This window comes from Pelodiscus sinensis, chromosome 17 (genome assembly GCF_049634645.1).
Source record: "Pelodiscus sinensis isolate JC-2024 chromosome 17, ASM4963464v1, whole genome shotgun sequence".
In the NCBI taxonomy this organism is placed as follows: Eukaryota; Metazoa; Chordata; order Testudines; family Trionychidae; genus Pelodiscus; species Pelodiscus sinensis.
The window spans coordinates 37,266,538-37,283,749 of NC_134727.1; the positions used below are offsets into that span (position 1 = coordinate 37,266,538).

Genomic DNA, 17,212 nt, shown 5'->3' on the forward strand with positions numbered 1-17,212 from the left:
AGTAATGATCCTACCGAGAATAATTAAACTGAAATGTAACAAGAAATATCCACTGTGATATTTAGCAGAGACACAGCAGTAATTATTATTATGTTACGCCCTTCCCCACAAAAAAGATGTACCAGCAGGATGTTCATAGTCTGTTTTATTTGTACATAGCACCTGTCATCCAACAGAATATGCAAGCTTGGGCAATGGCAGTATCCCATCCTCTGTCCTTTGTGGTCAGCTTTTCATGGTCCCTTTGCAAGCAGGGGTGTGCAATTAATTACCAGGGCCACAGCGATCCTGGAGACCATGTATGTGAACTGCTAACTCCCCGGTGAAATAAAACTGTGGTCATGCTATTGAAAAGGGCCATTGAATTCTGCTTTATTTCCCCCAACATCCCATGCATTCATGGGGAAAGACAGTCGATTTCAAGGGTCCGTGCTCAGATCAAACTCCCCTGGAAGGTGAAGACCAAATTTTAAAAAAAAGAAATATTCACAATGTGTGTCTGTTGTCAGTAGGAGGGGGCACATGGTGATTTCAGAACAAGGACTTACACATCTACTATATATTTTAGAAACTTTTTCTGTCTGTCTTCCTGCCTGTCTGTCCTTCCATCTGTGATTTACCAAGGACCACCAGTTTGGTAGGCAGCTTCCTCTTATCATAACATAAAGCCAGGTGAGGGTTTGGTTGTGCCAGGACAATGGGCTCAGCCCGGAATTCAATTGTTTCTCATTAAATGGAAAGGGAGGGGTCTGGTAAGAGGAACAGTTATTCTGTAGAATGACCACAGGGGGCAGCAAGGGGCCAGAGATGGGGACTGAGACGGCTATAGCCCTATTGGGCCAGCAGAGGGCAGAAGTGGGCAAAAGGATAGTTATCTTCCAGATCAGGGTTTCCCAACTTATGGGTCACCATTACATTTCAAAAGGGTCACCAAATGTCTCCCTGGGTGTCTCTGGTCCCTTTCCTCCCCCTGTTTTTTAATTTCCTTGGGTCACCAAGTCTTCCCGATTTGTTAAAATGGGTCCCCATCTGGGAAAGGTTGGAAACCACTGTTCTAGATGCTGGCAGCTAGGAAGTGGCACTGAGGAAGACGTGTTGAGTCCAAGGAGTAAGGGAGGCTCTGTGGAAAGGGGGATGGAGCCTGGAGACTGCTGGGCTGTGGGAAATGGATCATTGCACAGCCCAGGAGGGGTCCACGGACACCGCTTAACCCAAACGAAGGAGATGAATGCAGCAACAAGGGGTGAGCCAGAACCTCCCACAGGGAATTGTGGTGCCGGAAGGAGACAGCAAAAACTACATTAGCGGCCCCAAGAGGGGGAATGTGTCTTTACGTTTTCTAGACTGTTTTCAGAAGACATACCATGTCACAAGGGGGCGCACTCTGGATGGCACCCAGCTACACAGAGAAAAGCTGGGACAGTGGCCCGAAAGACTCAAAACCCAGAAAGCAAAGCCAACTCCTCCCCTTCCCCCCCTACACACAACTTTTATTGTAAAATATCCTAGGAAGGAGAGCCATGTCCTTTTGCTTTATGGGACAGCTGACTCCTGGGGAAACTCTGTGCTACTGTGTGGCTGGGCTCTGGGTGGGAAAGGGGTGTGACTGCCCCCCAGCCCCACCACCACCACTGGTTGGGTGAGGAGGAGGCAAAGAAACAGGAACTGGCTTGTCATACCAGCAGTGATGCTAACACAGATGTTTGGAAGCCATGAGAGGCTTTTTAATACCTCTCCTGTGGCTCTTTGCAGCATGTGATACTAAATCACTGTGTGATTTAATTATTAACCAATCAGGAGTCTCTTATTAGGTGATTCACCCATGGCAGAATATTTGGTCAGTCCTTGTGCTGTGAGAATAGCATAGATCTAGGCAATGAAACAAGGAATTCACGCTGCTCTGGCTCTTTGGAGTACAGCTGATCGCTAACGTGGCTCCTTCACTAAGGTCTGAGTCCCACTGGCATTGAGTTTTCATAGAATCCTAGAACACTAGAACTAGAAGGGACCGCGAGAGGTGATCAAGTCCAGTCCCCTGCCCTCATGGCAGGACCAAGCACCATCCAGATCATCCCTGACAGGTGTCTGTCTAACCTGCTCTTACATATCTCCAGTGATGGAGATTCCACAACCTCCCTAGGCAACGTATTCCAATGTTTAACCACCCTGACAGTTAGGAAGTTTTTCCTAATGTCCAACCTAAAGCTCGCTTTCTACAGTTTAAGCCAATTCCTTCTCCTCCTATCCTCAGAGGCTAAGGAGAACAATTTTTCTCCCTCCTGCTTGTGACCCTCCTCCTAGGGTTTTGAGCCTTTTAGATACCTGAAAACGGCTTTCATGTCCCCCCTCAGTCTTCTCTTTTCTAAACGAAACAAACCCAATTCTTTCAGTCTTCCTTCATAGGTCATCTTCTGGAGACCTTTCATCATTCTTGTTACTCTTCTTCTGTACCTTCTCCAGTTTCTCCACATCTTTCTTTTCTTCAGCTCTCTACTCCTGGGAAATTTGGGGGGGTGTCTGGGGTGTTACAGATGTACTTGCTGACAGGTATTTTGAAATAAATTACCAAAATAATGGAAACGAGCATGATTATATGGTGTTAGTAGAAGATTTAGCCAACATTGCTCAGATCGTTCAGGGCAGGATGCTGGAGGTGTGGGGGGAGCAGGGGGGGCAGGAGTCAGAATTGGGGGGTTAGAAGGGACTCAGGGAAGGGGGTGGGGAGTTCAGAAGTCAGAGCAGGAAGTGGGGTGCTAGGGCAGGCGGTGGGGGTGCAGAAGTCTGGACAAGGGGTTGGAAGGTGAGAGGGGACTTAGAGGAAGGGCTGGGAATGGCCGGCTGCTGCTCCCCTGGGCCAGCCTGGGGTGACGGAAGCCATGCTGCCCAGCCAGTGGCTGGTCTCCAAGGCTGGGACACTTTTCTGGCCCCTTGTGGTCCTTCAAGAGTATAACTATCCCCCCGCTTGCTGTTGAACAAACAGACTCCCAGAAGGACAGACAGATGCACGAACTCTCTCAAATATATAGTAGATTTTAACACATACACTTTGCAGAATTTGGCAATTTTTTAAAATTTTGGTCCTGAAATTGTAACTTTCCGGGGCGGGGGTTTTAATTTTTTGGCCTAGAATTCCCCCGGGAGTAACAAATCTTGGCCTGCACCCCAGGATGAAGGAATCGTGAGGTGGCAGTCAGAAAACGGCCTCTGTAGCCACAGCCCGGGAATGAAAGGGCATAGCCATTGGGGGAGGGTGCTACTGAACTACACAGAACTCTGACCAGCATAAGGACCACCAGTAATAGTGGGGAACCACTTGAGGAATGCCAACGGTTAAATTAAGCTCTAGAATCGTAGAATCCTAGAACTGGAAAGGACCTCAAGAGGTCATCAAGTCCAGTCCCCTACCCTCACGGCAGAACCAAGCACTATCTAAATCATCCCTGCGAGCTGTCTGCCTAACCTGCTCTTAAATATCTCCAATTACGGAGCGTCCACAAACTCCTAGACAATTTATTCCAGTGTTTCACCACCCTGACAGTTAGGAAGTTTTTCCTCATGTCCAACCTAAACCTCCCTTGGTGCAATTTAAGCCCCTTGCTTCTTGTCCTTGGTTAATAATTAAATCACACAGTGGTGTAGTATCACATGCTGCAAAGAGAAAAAGTATTTCAGGCAGAAAGAGTTTGGCGGGACTCAAAGATCGGGCTTTATATCGTCCCGTAAATCACCTTGCACGCTATTGGGCTACACAAATAAGATTTAACACTTGTAAGCATATGCATGCAAAGGGGCAGATGTGAGATTCTTATATTTTTTTCCAACTGCCTGGGATCTTCAACTGGCTGCGGCGGCTGCTTGATTGTCTTGCTTGGTGTTCTTTAAGGAGAGTTTGCGTTTGGAGCTTGTTTTCGGAGGTGGCAAAAACGATCGATGGGGAAATAGGGAGGCAGGAGCAGTTTGCATAAGAGCAGCTTGATTCCTTTCGGTGGGGCAGAATGGAAAAATCGTCAACGTCATGCTATAAGAAGGGCCGGTCCCTTCAAATAGGGCCAATTGCAATGTCTGATATTTGCCAGCATGCCTGGGTGATTGCCACGGTGATTTTTCTAACCTCCAAGCCACATGTGCTGGTTCTGGAGGGTACCATCAGAGAACTTATTGATTAGCATTCACGGATGTGACAGCCACCAAATGCTTGTTTTGCCTGTTGGCCCAGTGCAGAAGCAGCTGCGGTTTTCATTTCTGGTTGTCAGAGTCCCTCTTAAATTTCTGGATGCAAAGGTCTTCAGTTGCAGGGGGGTTTTTTTGGGGGGGGGGGTATACTATCATTTGGTTCAAACTGTACCATGAAGATTTTTCTTTAAAATGGTACGCAAACATCGTCTTCTTTTGAATGGCTTGAGTAGGTTGCAACGACAATAACTTTATATCTAAAAACAAAAATTTGAAAGTATAAAATGCTCTTTTTATCTTAGAGGGGTAGCCGGGTTAGTCTGTAAGTTTAAAAATAACGAGCAGTCCTGTGGCATCTTAGCCCTCCTCTACATCTGTAACGTTGACGTACATGGCCACGCCCCCTGGCCATGTACGTCAGTGCCCCGCCCCCCTTCCCCTCGCTCCGAACGGCCCCCCAGACACCCCTCCCGCCAGAGCTCCTTCCCTCCCCCCTTCCTCCCCTCCAGCCCCACAGCCCCCAAACCTCCCCCGCTGCTCTGCTTCCCGCCCCCTTCCGGCCAGCTCCGCCCCCTTCCCCTCCCTGTGTGGCGCGCTGCGCCGCTCCCAGCTGAGCGGTGCTCCTGCTGGGCCCCGGCAGGGGAGCAAGTGGCGGCAAGTGGCCCTTTGGGGTCACTTGCCCCTGCTTGCTCTCCCACCGGGGCCCAGCTGAGTGCCATTCAGGTGGGCCCGACGGGAGCGGCAGTCAGCTGGGAGCAGTGCAGGTCACTGCCCCGCCCCTCCTCCACCGCAGTGGCCCTGCTGAGCATGCAACACTCAGTCGAGCCACCACTGAGGAAGGGGAAGGGCGTGGAGTAGTGACGTACACGGCCAGGGGGCGGGGCCGTGTACGTCACCGCCCCTCTTCCCCTCCCACTGTGGCATGCAGCTGAGTGCTGTGCCCCTCAGCCGGGCAGCCGGGAGAGCCAGCAGCTCAAGGGGCCATTTGGGCTCCCCTGCGGTGGGAGGGGAAGGAAGGGCGGTGATGTACATGGCCCCGCCGCCTGGCCATGTACGTCAGCACCTCACCCCCTTCCCTCGCAGCAGCCCGGCTGAGCAGGCAGAACTCAGCCAAGCGCCATGGCAGGAGGGAAGGGAAAGGGGACGGGGAAAGACAGAGGGGAGAGCGAGGCAGGAGGAGGAGGAGAAGAGAAAGGGAGAGTGAGAGGCAGGAGGGGGAGAAGAGAAAGAAAGAGACGGAGAGAGAGGCAGGAGGCGAAGGAGAGCTGAGAGAGAGAGGGGGAGGCAGTAGAAGGAGGAGAGAGAGACACCGACCGGAGGCTCAGGAGAGAAGACCAACATGGAGGAGAGCCCTGAAAATCCCTTCTTATGACAGGCTAATTGGCTAGTTTCAAAATAATAACTCCTGCTTTCCTCAGGGAATAATGGTTATTTCAAAATAGTTATTGCAAAATAACGATCGTCTGGATGCTCCCCGGCTGCTATTTTGAAATAACGACTCCCCATTGTCATTCAAACGAATTACTCCCCAGTGCTTTCAGGAGCTGTAAATGGAGGTAGCACATCTATATTAATGGAGCCTGCCTTGGACCCAGGGTACCTAGCGTTGGCCGCTGTGGGCAGACAGGCTACCGGGCTAGATGGACCTTTGGTCTGACCCAGTACGGCCATTCTTATGTTTTTATGTTCTAAGCTCAGGGCTCAGGGTCGGGGTCTCACTCGACCACCCTGATTTTCATGCACACCTGCTCCTGGGTGGCCAGGCTGGCAGCTCTCCTGCCCTAGACAGCCACTTTCCTGTGCCTAGTGCGGAGGTCATGGACGTTGGAGGCTTCCCCCCAAACCTCGATGAGGTCCACGATGTCCGCACTAGACCAGGCAGGCACCCACCTCTTGCGGCCCCGGGCAGGCTCCCGGGAGCCGCCAGCCTGGTCCCGGGAAGAGGCGGAGGGCTGGGTGGCAGCGGGTGGCTGGCTCATGCTGTGCCAGGTGCAGGGTCTGCTGGCTGGGTGCTCGCAGTCTTGCACCTGGCACGGGCACCGTAGCCAGACTGTGCCCCTTTAATGGCTCTGGGGCTGGGAGGGGGGCAGACGAGTTTCCCTGGTGGTGCCCAGAGTGGCCACCAGGGCAAGCTGGGGAGGGCTAGCCTCCCACTAGTTCGAATTAAGTGGCTACACAGCCCTTAATTCGAACTGCTTAATTCGAACTAGGCGTTAGTCCTCGTAGAATGAGGTTTACCTAGTTCAAATTAAGCGCTCCGGTAGTTCGAATTAATTTCGAACTAGCGATTTGTATGTGTAGCGCCTATCAAAGTTAATTCGAACTAACGTCTGTTAGTTCGAATTAACTTTATAGTTTAGACATACCCTAAGTTATTTCAAAATAATTTCCTAGTGTGGACATGCCCGTAGAGACTAACAAAAATATATGGAATCATAAGCTTTCAAAGGGTAAAACCACTCCAACTCATCTGATGTACAAAAACTCATGTTTCCATATATTTATTAATCGCTAAGTGTACATCTACACAGTAGCGTTATTTCGGAATAACTGACTGTAGTAGTTCAGGACAGCGAAACAGTAAATTCACTGGTGTGGTGTCTTGACAGGTCATCTGCTCTGTCAGTGATGATAAACATTCGGCTGTGTGCATTTTTGTTTGCTCCTTCAGTATATCATGCCAGCTCTGCGCAGGTAGCTAGCACAATAGACCACTGACTCTGATAAGATACAAAGTCACCCGAGTCAGGTTTATTATTGAACGAAGTACATTAATAGTTGTCAGCAGCCAGATAACCTTCGAGATCCTACATATTTGTACCTGGGACAAAGAACTTGGCTCAGTCGATAGTATGGATTTCACAATCAGCCAAAGAATATTGTCAAGGCACACCAATATTTATAGACAGAAATGAACAATCTATGATACATACTGTACGTATCATCTTAGGCATTAATGACACGTTTGGTCCTTCCCTTTGTACTTTCCTTCAAAGCAGTCACTGCCCATTGTTAGGCTTACACCCTTGTGGTTTCAAACTATTTTATCATGTTCTCAGCTGGTTCTCCTTATACTCTCCTGGTGGTGTGTATTTACATACTTCATGTGCTTTTATCAGTTCTAGTGCCGAGAGATACCGACGTTCAGGCAAAAACTTGCTTTTGACACGGCCTGTCTATTACTCTTAGGCTACATCTACACTGCAGGTTCCTTGCGTAAGAACTGTTTTGCGCAAGAATTTTTGTGCAAAAGTTCTTGCACAAGAGTGCGTCCACACTACCATGTGCTCTTGCACAAGAGATGTGCTTTTGCGCAAAAGCGTCCATGGCAGTGTGGACGCTCTCTTGCGCAAGAAAGCTCGGATGGCCATTTTAGCTATAGGGTTTTGTGCGCAAGAAATCCATGTTGCCTGTCCACACTGCCTTCTTGCACAAGAGCGCTCATGCAAAAAGGCTTATTCCTCATGGGGAGAGGAATAATTCTTCCGCAAGAAGCCCTCTCTCTTTTCCAACATTTTACCGTAAATTTACTTGCGCAAGAACGTGCATGCAGTGTAGACGCTCTGCAAGTTTTTGCGCAAGAACAGCCGATCTTGTACAAAAAGCCTGTAGTGTAGACATAGCCTTAGTATAACTCTTGCTTACGTTGGTTCAAGCACCAGGCCCATTCTTCAGGATCTTTCTTTCTCCTACAGTGATGTTATTCCGAAATAACATAATCCGTGTCTACACATAAGCAGTTATTTCAAAATAATGTCGAAATAATGTCCAGCCAGAGGACTTCTTACTCCAACTCCCGTAACCTTCATTTTATGAGGATTAAGGGGTGTCAGAGGAAGAATGCCCCTTCTCTGACTTCCTGCTGTGTAGACAACACCATAAGCTGAAATAAGCTATTTCGTCAATTGCATTGCTTATTTCAGATTCAGCCCTGCTGTGTAGACGTACCCCAAGGTGCCACAGGACTACTTATTCTCCTTTTTGTCTTATTCCACGATACTGGTTGTGGATGTGATGCAAACTGCTTCTGTCCTAAAGGATTTGCAGAGAGCTAATTCACCCGTGGAGAGGACAGACTCATTAAAGAAAGCCTGGAACCCAGCTGTTTCCCTATCCCCTTCGTTTTCCAAGGGTGCCTGGCTTAACAGCAGCTGAGAGAATCGACTACAGTGATAGATTGTGAAGGGACGGAGAGAGCGAGGATAAATATCAGCTACCCTGAGTCTCCTCAGTGTTCCTCTTGTTTTTCATATTTGGGAGGAAAAACTCAGATCGGCTGTGCGGTATTTGCAGCCTGCTCTGGGCCCAGGTGGGAGAGGAAGCAAAGCATCCCTTTCCCCAGAAGGCTGTTGGATAACGTGCAAAGGGATGGAGTGGGAGGTGATGATCAGGCAGTGAATGTCTGGACATGTGGAATGGGCGAGACAGAGGCAGTGGGGTGGCTCAGAGGGATACAAAGGTTTCCCCCTGGACTGTAGGTTATTCTTGCAAATCCAGTGGCGCTTGAGGATGACAGGCACGGCTGGGTATATATTGGCATGTGCGGAAGGCAACAAGGGACCAGATGTCTCTGTCTCGAGAACTACTGTAGCACAAGCAGCACCATGGCTGGCCAGCTCTCCCGAGAGGCCGTGGGCGGAATGGGGAGAGTTGAACCGAACGTCTGGCCTGGAAGTGGCTGCACATGCCGGCGCGAGACGTGTTGGAAGCCCGCAGCAAGCACGCAGGGGCGGTAGGTGCATTAGGCAGGGGAAGGCGTTGCCTTTCCAAACGGCCAGCCTGGCCCCTCCCACACTCCACGCCTAGGACACCTACTGTAGGCATTCTGGGGGCGGAGGGTTGCTGCCCCTGAGTGCCTGCCCTGCTTGTGCTCTGGGCTGGGGAGGCTGGGGCCACATGCCCTCATCCCTCCCCATGTTCTGGGGCCACCCGCCCTCCGTGTACTCCAGGCCCATGCTCTCCCCCGGCCTTGGTGCTGGAGCCAGGGAGGCTGGGGCCATGTGCCGCTTCACCTCCCCATGATGCTATGGTGGGGGGCTTGGCTCCTGGGGAGGGCGGGGGCCTGGGAAGAATGGGCAGGGCTGGAGACTTGCCTTCCCTAGCCCTGCCTTCACCCACCGCCCATGTATGCATGCTTGCAGCAGGGCTCCAAACGGTATTTATGCTCAGCAGAATCATACGGATGTGGGTTTTTTGCGTGGTGGGACCGTCAGTCAGCACGTGTCCCCACGCCAATGCTAATGAATCCAGACTGGGCAGTGCCGTGTCATCCCTGAAAAGGCCAGGTTGACACCAAAGAGCGACTCTCTAGGAATCCAGGGTCAATACTTGGGGGCACTTCCTACTGCTAACTGGCACGCAATGGCTGGTTCCCATTGGATCAGGGCAAATCATACTGAAGTTTGTTATTAAGTCTTAGAAGGAAGGGTCCCAAGCTTGGAAGCTGTATGGACAATTTTGTTGTCAAGACCATGAGGGCCTTGAGGGGTGTGGTACGAGCTGCCTTTAGATTCTCTGCCAGTCCGGGCCCCTTTTGATTTTTTTTTTTTTTTGCCGTTCCACTTTTTAATAACACTATTTCCATTTTGTACTGTCTGCCTCCAAAGGGCCCTGAAATAGCATTTCCCTTCGCTCTGTTCCTGTCTCTCCAACAGACCTGGTGGGTGGGGAGGAGGCGCTGCTGTGCCCAGATGTGCTGTGTCTCTTGGAAAGACATGCAGGCTTCTCCTTTCCTGCGGGGCTCCACGTCTCAAACTTTTCCTGTTGAAAATAAATAGATGAAACCTTCTGGCTCTCCCCCCTCCCCACATTCTATAAAAATTCACTTCATGGGTGATGGAAACACTTGGGGTTTAACCTTATTCCTCATTAAGGGGTGGATGGAAGAGGATGGTTGTGGCAAATTAGCCCCCCCACCACCACCACCACACCCACAGACTATTCTTAAAACACAGATTGTGGTGATCCACTGCATGGACGGTGGGTGAAGGTAGGACTGGGGGAGGCAAGCTCCCAGCCTCGCCTCCAACCCCGCCTTTTCTGGCCAAGCCCCACCCCCAGCACCACGTGGAACGAGGAGGGCACATGACCCCAGCCTTCTGGGTCTCAGAGCACCAGCGCGGGTGGAGGGTTTGTGGCCCCAGCTTCCCCGGCGCTAGATCACGGGCAAGGTGGATGCAGGAGGCAGCAACACTGCCCCCAGCGTGCCTACAGTAGGCGTTTTGGGGGCAGAGTGTGGGAGAGGCCATGCCTGACAGTTTGAGAAGGCAACACCTTCCCTCGCCTAGCGTACCAGTCGCCCTGATCCACTGAAAGCCAAAAACAGCGTGTAGCCATGCCAGGGTTTCAGACTGGCTGTGTAATTAATTAAAAGGAGATGGTTGTGGCCAAGGACCCCTACATGATGAGACTTTCCTTATCCTACCTCATATTGCCAACCTCAAACATTCACGAATGATGAGTGAGGCCTTAAAAGTGATGAGCCTTTTACAAAGGACAATGAACGTTGCTCCCTCTTTATTTGCCTTCTGGTTTTTGAGCTTGTAGGGTTCACATTTTCAAATTCCTCTCTGGAACCAGGAGGGCTAGAAACTTACTTTAAAAGGGGAGAAAAAAGCTTGAGGTTCTCACATAATCCCATGACTCCAGGAGCTAGGTCATTAAAGAAAATCCCAAATATCACAAGCATTGTGAGAAGTTGGCCTCATCGCCGACACAGGTGCAGTGCTGGAATATTGTCTGTGGAAACATCAAACCCAAACATTTCGGTCACAATACATGAAGGGCTTTGTCTTAGGTCATCCTGCTCTTCTGTCATCATGGATTTGAAGAGTCAGACTGGTTGATGAGGATTCCAAGGTTATGGGGAAATATTCACAAAGGATAGGTAAGCAAGAAGCAAAAGAGAGCCACTTTATAGGTGTAGTAATAGCCCATATTCCATTATAAGTGAGTACAGTGTCATACAAACATGTGCTTCCTGAGGCTATGTCTACACGGCGGAGCTATTTTGGGATACCAGCAGTATCCCAAAATAGCTATTTCACGTCTTTTGAGCAAGCCTGTTATTTCAAAATATAACAGGCTCACTATTTCGACGTCCCTGTAAGCCTCATCCCACCAGGAGTAAGGGACATTTCGGAATAGCGCTCTATTTCTGAATTTGGCACTATGTAGACAACTCCAAACTTTGAAATAAGCTAGGAAATTAACTCAAAATAAGCTAGGCAATTCACATGACTCTATAGAAAAATACCTTTAAAATCAGGCTGGTAGGGCCATACTCTGCTCCCATGGAACCTTTGCGACCTTCTCAATAATTTCATTTCAGAGGGGTAGCCGTGTTAGTCTGTAACTTTAAAAATGATGAATACTCCTGTGGCACCTTGGAGACTAACCAATATATAGAGAATCGTGAATTTCCATGTATGAAACCCACTTCGTCAGATGAATTGGAGTGGAAATAACGGAGATCAAGAGATATATATAACAGCAATAGAAGTACCTGTCAATTGTAGGACCCATGTAAATGAGGCTAATTAAGTGGGCTGGGTGTGTCCCATACATAACTTTTGGTGTGGAAATGCAAATGTTAAAGGCAGGAGATGCAGGAGAAATTGGCTTTGTCATGAGCTAACCAGTTACTGTCTTTTTCAAGCCCAGGGTAACAGTGTCAAATTCGTAGATGAATTCCAGTTCTGCAGACTCTCTCTGTAATTGGTTAGCGAAATTCCTTTGCAGAAGAACGGCTGCTTTTAAATCCATGGCCAAGTGACCAGGCAGGTTAAAATGTTCCCCTACAGGTCCGTGTATGTGTTGCCATTTCTGATGTCTGATTTGTGTCCATTTATCCTTTGGTGATCAAGCTCTTAAACTTTCTATGCTTCGATTTTCCCCTCTGAAAAATGAGGATGATAATATGTAAGCACCTTTGAAAAGCATTTTGAGCATCTCTATCCCAAAAAGCTCTATACATTGAACCAGATTCTGAGGTGGTGTCAATCAACACATCTCCATTGAATTCAATGGGGCTATACTGATTTACACCAGTTAAAGATCTGGTCCAGTAGATTTTGTTAATTATTAAACCACGTCTTAAAATGAGTCCACAACATGAGACACTCGCTCCAAATGCAGATTTCAAACCCCTATAATTAAAGACAATGCCAGCTCGTAGAGTTGGTTAGAAACAGATTTTCTATTCCGTAACATTTCAAGATTTTGAAAAAAAAAAAGAATCTTGAATTGGGATGAAAACAATATTTCAACACTTTTCAAGGAATTAAATCAGAAAAATAAGCTTGAGGTCAAGGAAGCATTTTGATATTGACTATTATTTATATTTTTTACTTTTTTAAACTGAAGTAAATTTTGAAATACAGTCATTTTGAAACAAAAAAAACCATAATTTTACATTCCAAAAACTTGAACATGGGACTTTTCAAAATGGCATCATCCAATTTTTGTTGAAAATAAAATGTTGAAATCAATAAGATTTAACACAGATGATGGTTTTGCCAAAATGGAATTTTCAGTCTGGAAAACTCTTAATGAAAAGTTCTTGACCAGCTCTACCAGCTAGTATGTTTTCAACATTTTTTTCTGCAGCAAATTCAATAGCTGCACCTATGTACATTATTATCTCAGCCATTGTAGGAGGTGTCTTTGGTTCTCATATTAATTTTGCCTCTTGACTGGTGAGACAGCAGCAGTTTTCAGGGAGATGGCAAAAATAAATCACTTGATGCCATTGACTGGAGAAACACTGTGACTGTTCAAATGATTTTATGGCCATCACAATGTCTCCTGCCGTTGCTGTCACATCACTTAGAACCTGGATCCTACTCGCATTACGCTTGACAGGCTGTGAATCATGTCAAGGAAATGGCTGTGTGGAAGATTCCAAGACACCACCGTTGGGGGAGATCTCTATCCAGCAATGATTTTGAATGGCATTTACGTGCAAGGTAGTAATTTGTATCCTAAGAAGACACCCCCAAATATTTCAGTGCGGGGATGGACCTAAAGCTTGGGCATCATGTCTCAGAAACAGACAGTGCTGGTCAGAGTAATGAATTTGCATGTTTCCTTCAACAGAAACCATAAAATTGCACATGGACTGAAGGAGACAGGGTTAGATTCCTTGTCCTCTCACTCCAATAGCACAGGTCTCTGCTGCTACTGGAGACACAGATTTCAGTGGTGTACACGGGGTGTGGGCCAGATTGGAAAAGATCTAGGATGGAATTGGAGCAGAGGAACTACAGACAGTAAGGGTGCATCTACACAGCACCCTAAACTCGAAATAGGCTATGCAATTTTCCCTACGCCAATTGCATATCTCATTTCAATTGAATTTCGAAATAGCGTATCTACACAGCGCCAAATTTGGAAATAACGTGATTGTTCGAGACATCCCTTAACCCTCGGGGAACAAGGATTACAGGGAGGTCTTGAAAAAGGAGACATATCTTAAAATAGTCAACGCATTCAAAAGACGTGAGGTAGCTAGTTTGGGATACTTCCTGTACTCTGAAATAGCCCCGCTATTTAATGTAACCCAATTGTAAAATTTTCAATACATTTACAGTTCAAAGAGACCAGGGAAGCTTACCATTGGAAGAGACCAGACAGATGGGGTGGGAGTTGCAGTGACAAGGGGGGACCAAGATGGAGTTTATTTAAGATGGAGAAGGTCTATGTTCTTATGTTCTTATGTTCTAACACGTGAAGGTCATTGCACATAACTAGGGGATAGAATCTGCCCTTCTGTTTCTAAGGCTGCTGCAAAACTAATGTAAGGAAGGAACCCGGCCCAGGTAAATTTGATTCCACGCCATTTTGTACAACGTAGCAATAGGGACTATCTGTTTTAAAACACCACAGTTTTTCTGCTCACATCCTGCAAGCTGACATGGGGGACGTAATCTCACATCGGGCTCCATCAGGGCATCTCCCTTGCCGCTTAGGAGTCTCTCTCCCCCTAAATTAATATTTTATCCTGTTGATGCAACTTGTCCACTTATTTTCCCAGTTGTTGGCTGTATGGATTTCCCAAATTGTTTCCTCGGGGCACTCGCAGAATCAAGATCTTGCATCTTGAAACCTCCTTGCCGCTCAATTATTGAAATTTCTTGCTGTAAAATGTATGCGTTTTTAATTAAACGCAGCAAAAATAGCCCGGAGGAAGTCTGAAAGTGAGAGGAACATTCTGCTAAAAAAACCAAACTCAATTAGAATGTGCAGCATTAGGAATTTCTGACACTACATAAAAACCTTCCCTAGTGGGGTGCAGGGAACAGGGCACGGTATGAAGGCCACCTTATAATAACTGTGTCTGAAGCTGAAGCCACCCGAGAGGCCATTTGCTGAGGAAATATGCCTAATTGAACAGCAAAGATAGGCAGATGTCACAGCTCTCAGTCTATTTCAGAGCTAGCATGGCATGAGATTCCTCCCTACATGACAGGAAACTGCAGAATTGACTTACCCACGGTCAGAGCTGTTCCCCACTCTGGCACTCCGAGTGCAGAAGTTGGGGGTCCGCAAGAGATCTTAAATACCTCACCTCTATAGGCTCTGTTTACAGAAACTCCCCAGAGTCACAGTTTCACTGACTTTGCGGGGTAGCTGCCACCATCAAGTGATTTAAACCCTGAAAATCAGGAAGAAACACTTGAATTCCTCCCCCAGTGATACCCTAAGCTTTTTTTGCCACGAGAGCTTGAAAAAAGAAACAAAAAAACACAGAAAACAAACTGATTCTCTGATAGCTGATCTTTCAGGCTAGCTGGCATACACACCAAAACCTCCTGCTACCTTGCAGGTCTCAAGAATCAAATCATCGCCTTAAAAAGGGTGATTTTATTAACAAAACAAAAAGATGTCCTTAATAAAGCATACTTGGCTGCTAGATGTTACAGAACAACTGAGAAAAATTAAAAACACCGAGTGCATAGTCTTTCTAGGTATTGCTTAGATAGTGCATGGGGGAAGCAAATGGATTTTGCACAGAGAAACTTAACCAAACAACCAAAACAAAGAAAAATTAGCCTGATTGCAACTAAATATACTTTTTCTTTTATTTACTCACAATACCTTCACGGTCCAGTCCACTCCCATGTCCAATATTCCTTGTAGACATGGTAATTCAGATTACTGCATGTTGCTCCCTCCCGCCCTTAACTTAGAAGATCTACAAAGGAAGAGCAGACTTGGTATCTATGTACAATTCAAATTTCAGCATCGTATCCCATTGGTTCTTCTGGCCCCCTGCCAACACCCTTGCTAGCTACCTGAGTTTAACCCTTGAGTCACCTAGTGCTGGCAGCCGTCCTCCTATCCATCACAGTCACAATAGTGGGATCTAGAAGGGGAAAAAAATTCCATGTTCTATGGCCAGTCATAGAGGGTGAGGAACCTGTCTTGCTTCAGAGTTCATGCCCTATTGGCTATAGGACAATACTCCTAAAGAATAGCTTTAATAGAGGTTTTGATTCCTGATGCATAATGGCCCAGCAAAAAAGCATGAATTTATCATAGCTTCCCCCATTCTCTACAAACTTCTGACCAGCCATGAACTTTCTCGCAGGATCACCTGCCCCCTGGAGGAAAGGTGGTCCTTAAATCAGTGCACTCTGTGATGCTGTAGTGAGGAATTCTCAGTGACTGGCGTTGCAGAAGGCCTAACCCAGGACACGTACATGTCCTCCAAAGTGATCCCCAGCACAAATATGACTTGAAACATACATGATTTTGTTGATGTATGGATGTTGATGGGAGGCAGTTGAATGATGGGCTAGAAATGAAAAGATCGGTCCCCCTACCCATCAACAAGAGCATTCTGACCCCATGCAGAGTCCTATTAACTCAGGGTATGTCTACACTAGCCCCCTAGTTCGAACTAGGAAGGCTAATGAGGGTGACCGAAATTACTAATGAAGAACGGGATTTAAATATCCCGTACTTGATTAGCATATTCCAGCTGGTCACCATTTTGGAAACTGACTAGACCGAAGTAACTGACGGTATCTACATGCGGCAGAGAAGCACGATTTCGAGATAAACCCCTTAGTTCAAACTAAAAGATAAACCTCATTCCATTCCATTCCATTCCATTCCATGAGGTTTAACTGTTCATTCGAACTAGGATCCATAGGAGTAGTAGGATCCATAGGAGTGTTTCCAGCTGATCTAGAGAAGTGATTATTCCCCTTAATTCAGCATGGGTGAGGCCACATCTGGAGTAGTGTGCCCAATTCTGTCACCCTCCCCCCCAGCCATTACAGAAAGGATGTGGACGCATTGGAGAAAGTCCAGCGGAAGGCAACCACAATAATGTGTGGGTTGGAGCACATGACCTATAAGGAGAGGTTGAGGGATTTGGGCTTATTTAGTCTACAGAAGAGAAGAGTGAAGGGGGACTTGACAGCAGCGTTCAACTACCTGAAAGGGGGTTCCAAAGAGGATGGAGAGAGGATGTTCTCAGTGGTGACAAATGACAGAACAAGGAGCAATGGTCTCAAGTTGCAGTGGGGGAGATCTTGGTTGGATATTAGGAAATTTCCCTAGGCGGGTGGGGAAGCCCTGGGATGGGTTTCCTAGAGAGGGGGTGGACTCTCCATCCCTAGAGCTTTTTAAGTCCCAGCTTGACAGAGCCCTTTTGGCTGGGGTTGGCCCTGCTTTGGGCAGAGGCCGGACTCGATGGCCTCCTGAGGTCTCTTCCAGCCCTAGAATTCTAGGATTCTATGACCCTTATTTGTGAATTCTGTTCTGCATTGGTCCTTAAAATGTACTCATTGCTCTAGTGTCTCATCACCTTCCTGTAGTGATTGCAATAATGACATGACTAACTTCTGTCACGTTATTTTCTCATCCTCTCCACACAGGGAGACGCATGTGCCATATTGGGTGCGTCTAGACTGGCAAGATTTTGCGCTGCACAAAATCTTGCTGCCTGTCTATGCTGGCCGCAAGTATTTGCGCAAGAACACTGACTTTGTACTGTACAAAATCAGTGGTTCTTGCGCAAATACTCCGA

At 47.4% G+C, this 17,212-nt stretch overlaps 1 protein-coding gene and 1 long non-coding RNA gene across 3 annotated transcripts in view; one reads left to right on the top strand and one right to left on the bottom strand.

The window, feature by feature from the left end:
- Positions 1-17,212, top strand: part of GRIA1 (glutamate ionotropic receptor AMPA type subunit 1) — a 218,698-nt gene that overhangs the window by 48,574 nt on the left and 152,912 nt on the right. The window lies entirely within an intron of this gene.
- Positions 9,736-15,453, bottom strand: LOC112543874 (uncharacterized). Its single transcript, XR_003087155.2, has 3 exons — positions 15,271-15,453; positions 10,770-10,911; positions 9,736-9,933 (listed from the first exon to the last, which is right to left on the bottom strand). It is a non-coding gene; the product is annotated as an uncharacterized LOC112543874 (long non-coding RNA).